Consider the following 9,016-nt stretch of genomic DNA (forward strand, 5'->3'; position numbering starts at 1 on the left):
ACATCCTACGCATCTGTCCTTTTGTTTTCTTCAGCGAATAAGATGTACCGACGCCGTACAGGAAAATGTAGATTCGGAGTATAACCTGAAGAAGAATTTTTCTAAATAAACTCATTCACATTTTTTTTTTTAAATCGACCCCGTTGAGTGTTTTTTCACAAAAATCGACTAATTTTTTCACCACGTGACGAGAAAGTGAGTTGATTTTTTTTAATCCAGTTCCTAAATAGTCGGGGTTGCCAACCCCGACTATTTAGGAGGTTGTAAACCTCAATTACAACCCTAAACCCGAAGAGTTTATGCCCTAAATAGTCTGGGTTGGCAACCCCAACTATTTAGGAATCAGATTAAAAAAAAAAGGATCGGTTGTTGTAAAAAAAACCCAAGGGGGTCTTTAAAAAAAAGTATGAATGAGTTTATTTAGAAAAATTCTCCATAACCTGAAAGAATTACATATTCAGACACTGTACGGGAAAATTCAGATTGGCTATTGTACTGATATCGATTCAATGACTTTTTTTCCTGGTACAAGGTGTACGGAAAATTCAAATTGGCTGTTGTACTGGTATCAATCCAATGACCAATTTTTTCTTGTACAAGTTAAATATTAACATGTATGTAAACAACTTCACATAACAGTTACAAACTAATATGTATGCAAACAACTCTAATTAACAATTTCAAATTAATATAACGCAGACTAGGTTAAAGATTTATACAATTTGTTCTGTGTTCTGTATGGAAACAACTTTCCCAAAAGAGACCAGTATGAATTCCCACTCCGTTTCCCTTTTTTACTTCATAAGCATATCTCCTCCCCTAACACTTCTTTTTAATTAAGTCCAAATCCTTAGATTTTGCAAGGACCAGTATGAATTCCCACTCCGTTTCCCTTTTTTCACTCGAAGGCTGTAACAAGGCGCAATAGCTTGCACACCAAAGGGTACAAGTGTTCATCACGTGAAACAAGTTACGGAGATGCATTTTAAAAAGAAAGATCTAAGTGAAACAATTGTTTACCAAATGAAACTGACCACGGGAATAACGGGGCACAATGTATCGGACACCATCAAAGAGTACAGGCGCTTACAACATGATTTGAGTAACAAAGATGCATTTTAAACAAAAATCTAAATGAAAAAAAGCCACAACATGACATCACTACAGAAGAACATGAGGTATACTCTGATATATTCTGCACATCTTCATCCAATTCAAAGGTTGCAGAATTAAAAAGTGCTAACCTCGTATGAGTAGCAAAAACTCCTTTTGATTGATTAAGCACAAGAATGACGACAAATTGACCGGTCTGATACCAAAGGCAAGCACTAGTATTTCACAAAATTGAGCATGCAGAACAGTACAGATATTTTTAAAAGAGCAGAGCACATAACCACATATAATATAACATTATCAGAGACACAAGGTAGTTATCAACAATGAAATTAGCACTGTTCTCTTCCTTCCTTTTCTCTAACAGGCGAAAAAGAGTACGGGCTACTGCTTTCCTTATAAGCAATACATAAAGAAAGATAACTAGAACAAAATGGGAGCAGAAACCATCTCTCGGCAGCTTAGTTTATCTGTACCACAAAGCTCGGTGAACATTGGTACATGACATGATAACACCTAAGTCTACCCAATGCCAGTCATATCTGAACAAGGAAAAGAAATAAATGAATTAGAATATAATTTTAGTAGAAAATCAGTATAGCTGGATACGTTTCAAAAGACAAAATTTACAAGACATATAACCAAACAATAACTATCTCATGAAATTCGTCTAAAAATAAGAATATATTTTTTAGTAGAAAATCAGTATTGCTGGATGTGTTTCAAAAAACTAAATTCGCAAGACATACACCACCAAACAATAACTATCTCATGAAATTCGTCTAAAAAATAGGACATAAAAGTCTTACTTATGCAAAAAAGGTGAAGAATATCTAGAACAGGGCAAATAAACATTGTCGAGTAGCGATTTATGTTTCAATTTTCAAAATGAAAAAAAATCTGGATCAACCATATTGCATGATTGCATCCACATTTTGATGATATTATATGACAAGTTAAATTGTCTGTCACTCTCCCCATGAATAAAATTTACTAAAACAACTAAGGGCGAAAATCACCATCATAAAAGAATGTACTATTGTAGCCTATCCTGTGAATGCAACCAGGCAGCCAATTCTTCCTTGGTTATATAAGTACAACTAGTACATGCAGCAGTGTGCCAGATATAGTTAGAATAGTTCCATGACATATAGAGTTATTTGACTTATTTCCAAATACAAAAGCGGAAGATCTGTAAATTTCTTGCTGGCCAAAAAGACGATTTATAGCAAGCACTCCGTTCCTACCATCTCAACTGCTAGTAATATACTTAAGTTGGAGGAGAAGCTTGCATGCTAAAATATGGAAAGAATTGCCAATTATCTGATAATGAAAGAAACTACAGTTTAATAAAAAGAGTGCAGGTGGAAATCTTTAAAGAATAGAAAAGACTAAAAGCAGTAATAAAAAAAGAAAGACAGAAAATATATAGATGATAGGAACAATGAGTGCACTAAAGGTTTCATTTAATTTGTGACTTACAGGTCTATAATGGCATGCGACTGAAATGACCATAACATTGATAAATTAAAAAATAATAGTACGCTGCATATTAACAGGTTTGAGTACAAACTGTCTCATGTATAACTAGTCTATTAATAAAGCGGCATATGTTTAGCAATTTCCATAGTTATGTCAGGCATTTATCAATCTTTTCTGCGGACATCTTCATTCTCCAATTATATGGTACACATCATGAAAGATAACAAATAATTACGTCAAGACATTTATATCTCTCTTCTGCGGATATCTTCATTCCCCAAATATATTGTACACGTCATGAAAGATAACAAATGAACTCACCATAATTAAGGCACCTATCCGACAGTTTCTTACAATTTCCTTCTCCAACCATCTACTAGATAGACCCTAAGCTGCACAGGTATGGGCGGGGTGTATGGGACAGGCAAATTTGTGAAGGGTAGGGCACAGGGCCATGGCTGAAACTCATGGGACATAATCATAGTTATGCCCTGTATATGTAAACAGTCCATTTAAATCGATGCTCTTAAGGTTGAAAAAAACTTGACCCTTATCTAACAAATTACAAACATAGATGTGAAGTGTATGATATATATCAAAGAAATGTATAACGAGAGTTTTAAATTAAACACGCATTGTATAATTTGACTGCAGGTCTGAATAGATATATGCATATATTTAAAGCGTGTTCAAGAAGTTTTGGGTACATGTACGGGTACGACGCATCTCAGATATGGGTACGGCTCTATAATACAAGTATCCAGGTAACATAGAACAGACATAGAATAGACCCTCTCAGTCTCAGAACAAATCAAATAACCTCTTTTCACATTAGCCACGTGCAGAGGATTTAATGCTTGAAAATTCTCAATAAATACTTGTGCTGCACTTTCTATGCGACACTCACAAGATTATTAGAAACAATTAGCATGTTTTTTTAAAAGTAAATGAAACTGGAGCTTAGAGACATGCTTTAGATTTTCCATGAGAGGATCATCATGGAAAGTTTGATGGCATGACTGTTAAAGTTTGATAGGTGATCGATTAAATACCTTAAAAAATCAGGAATATTAAACAATAATTACTAAATCTAGAAAAAGTGGAAAATTGCCTCCATATGAGAGCCCCCTTGTTTCCACCTCAAGATACAATTTGTACACAATATTTTTGATTAACCCTAAAATACCCCTCATCTATCATTCATAGAGATCATTCAACATGCAAAAATTTCATTTTTGACAAACTATGGCTAAAGCATTCCAATCAAACCTGATCCTAACCAAATGAGGGAATTGAAGAGTTGTTTTCAGAGAGAAGCAGTTTTTTTTCCTTCCAAAATATAGACTTATATTCTTTATTCAATCTAATTTTCCCACCTACCTTCGATATATCCTCTTTCGACTTCTTTTTCATTTAATAATTATGGATAACAAAGGTGGTCTTTTCTACATGGTGTCATCTAAAAGAGGAAACACAATGTTGATTCAAATCTCAAAAGGAACCACTTTCTTAGCAATGAAATTTGATGATTTGAACATTTGAACAGTCCATATGAGAGTTTCATCATATCGTCATTTCTCATTTCCAATTACTTGTTACCTATATAATTTACTTGCCACCTTTCAGTCGCTGCAACTACCTTTATTGGCAGTTGACTACCTTTACAGTTTACTGGTTATTACTATAGCCAACTGTCAGATTTGAAATTTCATTCGATTTGTTTTCACTTCACATATTACCTTTTCTGGTTACTTATATCCTTCACTTGCCACCTCTTAGCATTACATTCTACCTATATATGTGTTTATCAAGGTTTTAAATATCGGTTATCGGGGGTTTATCGGACGGTCAAAATCCTTATCGGATAGCGGAAATCGGGGATATATCGGGGATAAGTAGTAATTATCGGAGTGATATAGTGGATGGTGTATATATAATAATAACTAAAAAGTGTAATCTAACCATGCTTAATGAAATATAAACATTGTCCTGTCAACATTTAAGAGATAGTGAACCGTGAACACAAGTTTGAAAATAAAATAGCAAACACAATTGCACAATTGTATATTTATTTTATTTATTTATCACATCATAAAATTTTATGCCTAACATCAGTCAGTTCTATTTTGTTGCAGACTTGAGATCAAAATCACATCAAGATTTCAAGGAATGAAGGAACAGAGGAAGACAACTTAAAATAGCAATTGTAAACTACCTGCAGATTCAAGTTGTAAAACTAATCAATATTAGTCGCAGTGAAGAGTGAACATTGATTCGACGAAACTCAGAGATTATTGACCGAGTTATAAACTTATAATTAGCTAAAGTAGTTGCATTGAAAAATTAGTTGTAGTTAAAACTAATTGCTCAAATTTAATTGTAATTACAATTAAATTTGCTTATACACACAAGTATTTTCTTAAAATTAATTGCTTATATTGATTGAAATTAAGTCACAGTTAAAAAAACAGTTAACTGTAATACAAATTTCTTATATTAAAATTAAAATTAAATTTAACAAGTTTCTTATATTGCTTATATTGATTGAAATTAATTGCTTATATTAAAATTAAAATTAAATTTGCTTATATTGATTGAAAATTAGTTGCAGTTAAAAAAACTTATATTGAGATAAGCAAATGAATAAGTCACAGTAATACAGTCTCACAAGTCACAACAAGTCTCTATAAACTAGTTGCAGTAAAAAAAAATTAGTTACATTTAACTTTAACAAATTTCTTATACAAGTCTCACAACAGAAATTTCTTATACAAGTCTCACAACATAATAATCAGCAATACAAGTCACAAGTCACAGACTCACAGTCACAGCCACAGGTAATAATATCTGTTTAAAGAACAAGACACAATAAACTTAAAGAAAAATAGAAAACATCAGCCAGAAAAAACAATAAAACCAAAAAAAACGAAGGAGAGGGGAAGAAATGAAGAAGAGATGATACCTGGAGATTCGACGGCGAGGTTCCTAGAGACACGAAGGCGAGACCGAGGTTCGTGGAGATTCACGAAGTCGAGGCGACGAAGAGTTCCACGAAGTCGAGGCGACGGCGAGGTTCGCTAGAGATTCGCTGGAGAACAGCCGCCAGAGACTTAGGGCTTGAAGGCGACGAGATTTAGGGTTTGAAGGCGACGAAGAGGCGAGGACGATGAGGCGACGAAGAGGCGAGGAAGATTTGCTGGAGAAAAAGGCGACGAAGAGGCGACGAAAATTTAGGGCTTGAGGTCTGGATTGTCGAACGGGGTTTGAGTTTTGCGTTTTATTGTGAAAACGGGTCGGGTTGGGTTTAAATTCTCAACAACCCTAACTCAAATCATCAGCCGATAAACCCGATAAAAAAATCAACATTATCGGGCGATATTATCCGTTATCGGCGATTTATCGCCGATAATTTGTCCAAAACGATAACCGACTGCAAAATCACGTTATCCTATCGGCAAGGTGAAAAATCCGATAAATCGCCGATAATTGCCGATAAATCGCCGATATTTAAAACACTGGTGTTTATGAACAATTTTCCAATTTCTTGGTTATACTTTCGATGTCAATGCTATTTTTCTATTAATCAACAACCCTTACGGTTTACTGGCAAATTTTATAGTCAACTGTCGGTTTCAAATTTTATTCGATTTGTTTTCACTTTACATATTACCTTTTCGGGTTACTTATATCCTTCACTTGCCATTTCTTAGCGTTACATTCTACCTATATACGTGCTTATGAACAATTTTCCAATTTCTCGGTTATCCTTTTGATTTAAATGCCATTTTTCTACTAGTCAACTACCCTAACGGCTCACTGGCTAATTTTATAGTTAACTGACAGGTTTAAAATTTTATTCAATTTGTTTTCACATTACATATTACCCTTTCTGTTTACTTATATCCTTCACTTGCCACCTTTTAGCATTACATTCTACCTATATATATGTGTGTTTCTGGCCATTTTTCCAATTTTTTAGTTACACTTCAATTTAGATGCTACTTTTCTATCTTTTTGGCTATCAGTACACTTTTCAGCCCGAGAAAGATAAGCCAGATTGCTGGAAAGGTAGCCAGTTTCTGACAAATGTCGCCAGAAACACTAAGGGGCTGTTTGGTTCCCTGTTTTTGAGGGAAAGACTCTCTTGAAAGCCTGCCAAAAGTGTCAAATGTGTCACTTTTTGGCAGGCTTTCAGCCAAAATCTTCTTTTTTAGAGGCGATTTTGGCTGAAAGCCTGCTAAAAAGTGTCACTTTTGGCAGGCTTTCAAGAGAGCCTTTCTCTCAAAAACAGGGAACCAAACAGCCCCTAAATGGTCACAAGGAAAACATTAATGTAACTAGAACTTAACAAAGGTAACCATAAAGACAAAAGGATAGTCAAATATGATGAAAGGTACCAAAACGGGCTAATGTATCCAAAAAAGTAAAAAGATAGCAAGAAATGAATAATAGTATTCAAGTAATGCTAAATTCAACAAAAACCCAAGAAAGGTAAAAGGCTAAAGTTGGGTAAAAACTAAAAACACAAAGGTATATAAAACATAAAGGTTTTCAAGGTCTTTATTTCGTGGTATCGGCCGTGAAATCAGATGAAGTGGCATCATTCATGTAGCAACTTTAGCGGAAAATTTTAATGATTGTTGTTGAATGGAGAAAACCCTAGATCAATTCGATGAAAGGGATTTTTTTCAAAATAGGAAGTGAAATGATCCGAGCATTTTTTTCATGATTTGGGCCCTACATGTATTGCACCAAGGGGACTGACAAAAGAAAGTTAGGGTTGAGGGCAACAGAAGTTGAACTTTCAACTGGGAGGAATACATGTATTGTATAAAGGGAGCTCACAAGCGAAAATAGGCCCAGGGGTAAAAGCAGTTGACTTATCAACTAGGATCAAGGTTTTAAATATCGGATGTCGGGTTCATGTCGGATGACTGAAATCCATGTCGGATAGCGAAAATCGGGGATATATCGGGGGACATTGACTAAATATCGGATTGTCATATCGGATAGTGCGCATATGTATAATATCATGTCCTAAATATAATCTAAGCATTCATAAATTCAATATAAGCATACTTTATAAATTCTATAGACTAAACATATAAAAAAGTAAATAATATATGGATTTGGGTTCATAAATTCTTTCTATCGGGTTCATAAGAAACCCTTAAACATGAGAACGGGTCAAACGAGTTTGGATATTTATCACTAAACCCAAACCCGATAACAAAAAACAGATCTTAAAAAAAAAGTACCATATCGGTCGATTTTTCAAAGCTAAAAAATAGACTGATATGCCCGATATGACCCTGATATTTCTGATTTGGCCCTGAAAACTGACATACGAGTTGAAAACGTCCATGTCGTGTCGGTCAAACCCTCAAACCGATATGTCGGTCGACATGTCGGGCATGTCGGGCGACATTTAAAACCTTGACTAGGATATATCATACTGCCTGGTAACATGGCGGCAGTGTTGAAAGAATATCAGCCTAAAAAGAAATGGAAACACCACAAAGTCATGTCCCAGGTTCACCAGTAGTCTGACGACTTAAAAAAAGAAGGCATGCCTATCTTTGTCCCACTTTGAGAATGTTAAACACTTTTTACACACTTCCCAAACACAAGAAAGAAAAACAGACTTCTAAGTCCAGTGTCGGACTATATTTTTCGAGTTTCTCCATTTTGTTCCATCAATGTTGAAAAAATCATTCCGTACGTAAAACTTTGCCCCTCAACAGCTTAAAATGCATATAATATAACACAACTTCAGTTACATTGTTTGTTATTTTAAATAAAATTATAATACAAAATATCCATAATAATTTCAATACAGGAAAATAATCTCAAAATATAAAAGCATTTTCTACTAACTGTAAAATTTAGTACAAGCTGTAAATTTATTAACAGTTACCACAATAAAATATTCAAATATACCACCACAGATTTACATATCCTGTTCATAATTGCACATTCATTTCATTCCAAGTCACAAGTTCATAGTCACATGTAAAATATGATGTTATTGAAATATAAGTCACAACAATAAAAGCCTAACAAACAATCTGAAAATAAATATTTAACTACCTTTGTCTTAAAGAAAGTACAAAAGCACTATCAAGACTCTAATATAAGTTATATTCAAATGGTGTATGTTATAGAGATAGAACGCATTATATTAAAATAGTTTATGTTATGCTGAAATAACTCATATTATATTGAAATAGCATGCAATATATGAAAATAGCGTACACTATACAAGTATTACCGTGTATTTGTTCTATTTCAAATGTTAAGTAGCATTTAAGGTGTACAACGTTACATAACATGAAGTTACAGGTTAGATAGCACATGTTTTAAACACTGATAAATTCTTTGGTTTTGGCATATAAGGATCGTAATCATCAATGGTTAGTTG

General features: G+C 34.0%; 1 protein-coding gene across 1 annotated transcript in view; it reads right to left on the reverse strand.

Annotated features, from left to right (window-relative positions):
• Positions 1,314-9,016, reverse strand: part of LOC109819669 (ubiquitin carboxyl-terminal hydrolase 26) — a 33,566-nt gene continuing 25,863 nt past the window's right edge. Inside the window, exon 15 of the mRNA XM_020385479.1 lies at positions 1,314-1,655. The gene's annotated coding sequence lies outside the window, so the exon portion shown is untranslated. The remainder of the gene's footprint in view (positions 1,656-9,016) is intronic.

This window comes from Asparagus officinalis, chromosome 8, assembly GCF_001876935.1.
Source record: "Asparagus officinalis chromosome 8, Aspof.V1, whole genome shotgun sequence".
NCBI classification, from domain to species: Eukaryota; Viridiplantae; Streptophyta; class Magnoliopsida; order Asparagales; family Asparagaceae; genus Asparagus; species Asparagus officinalis.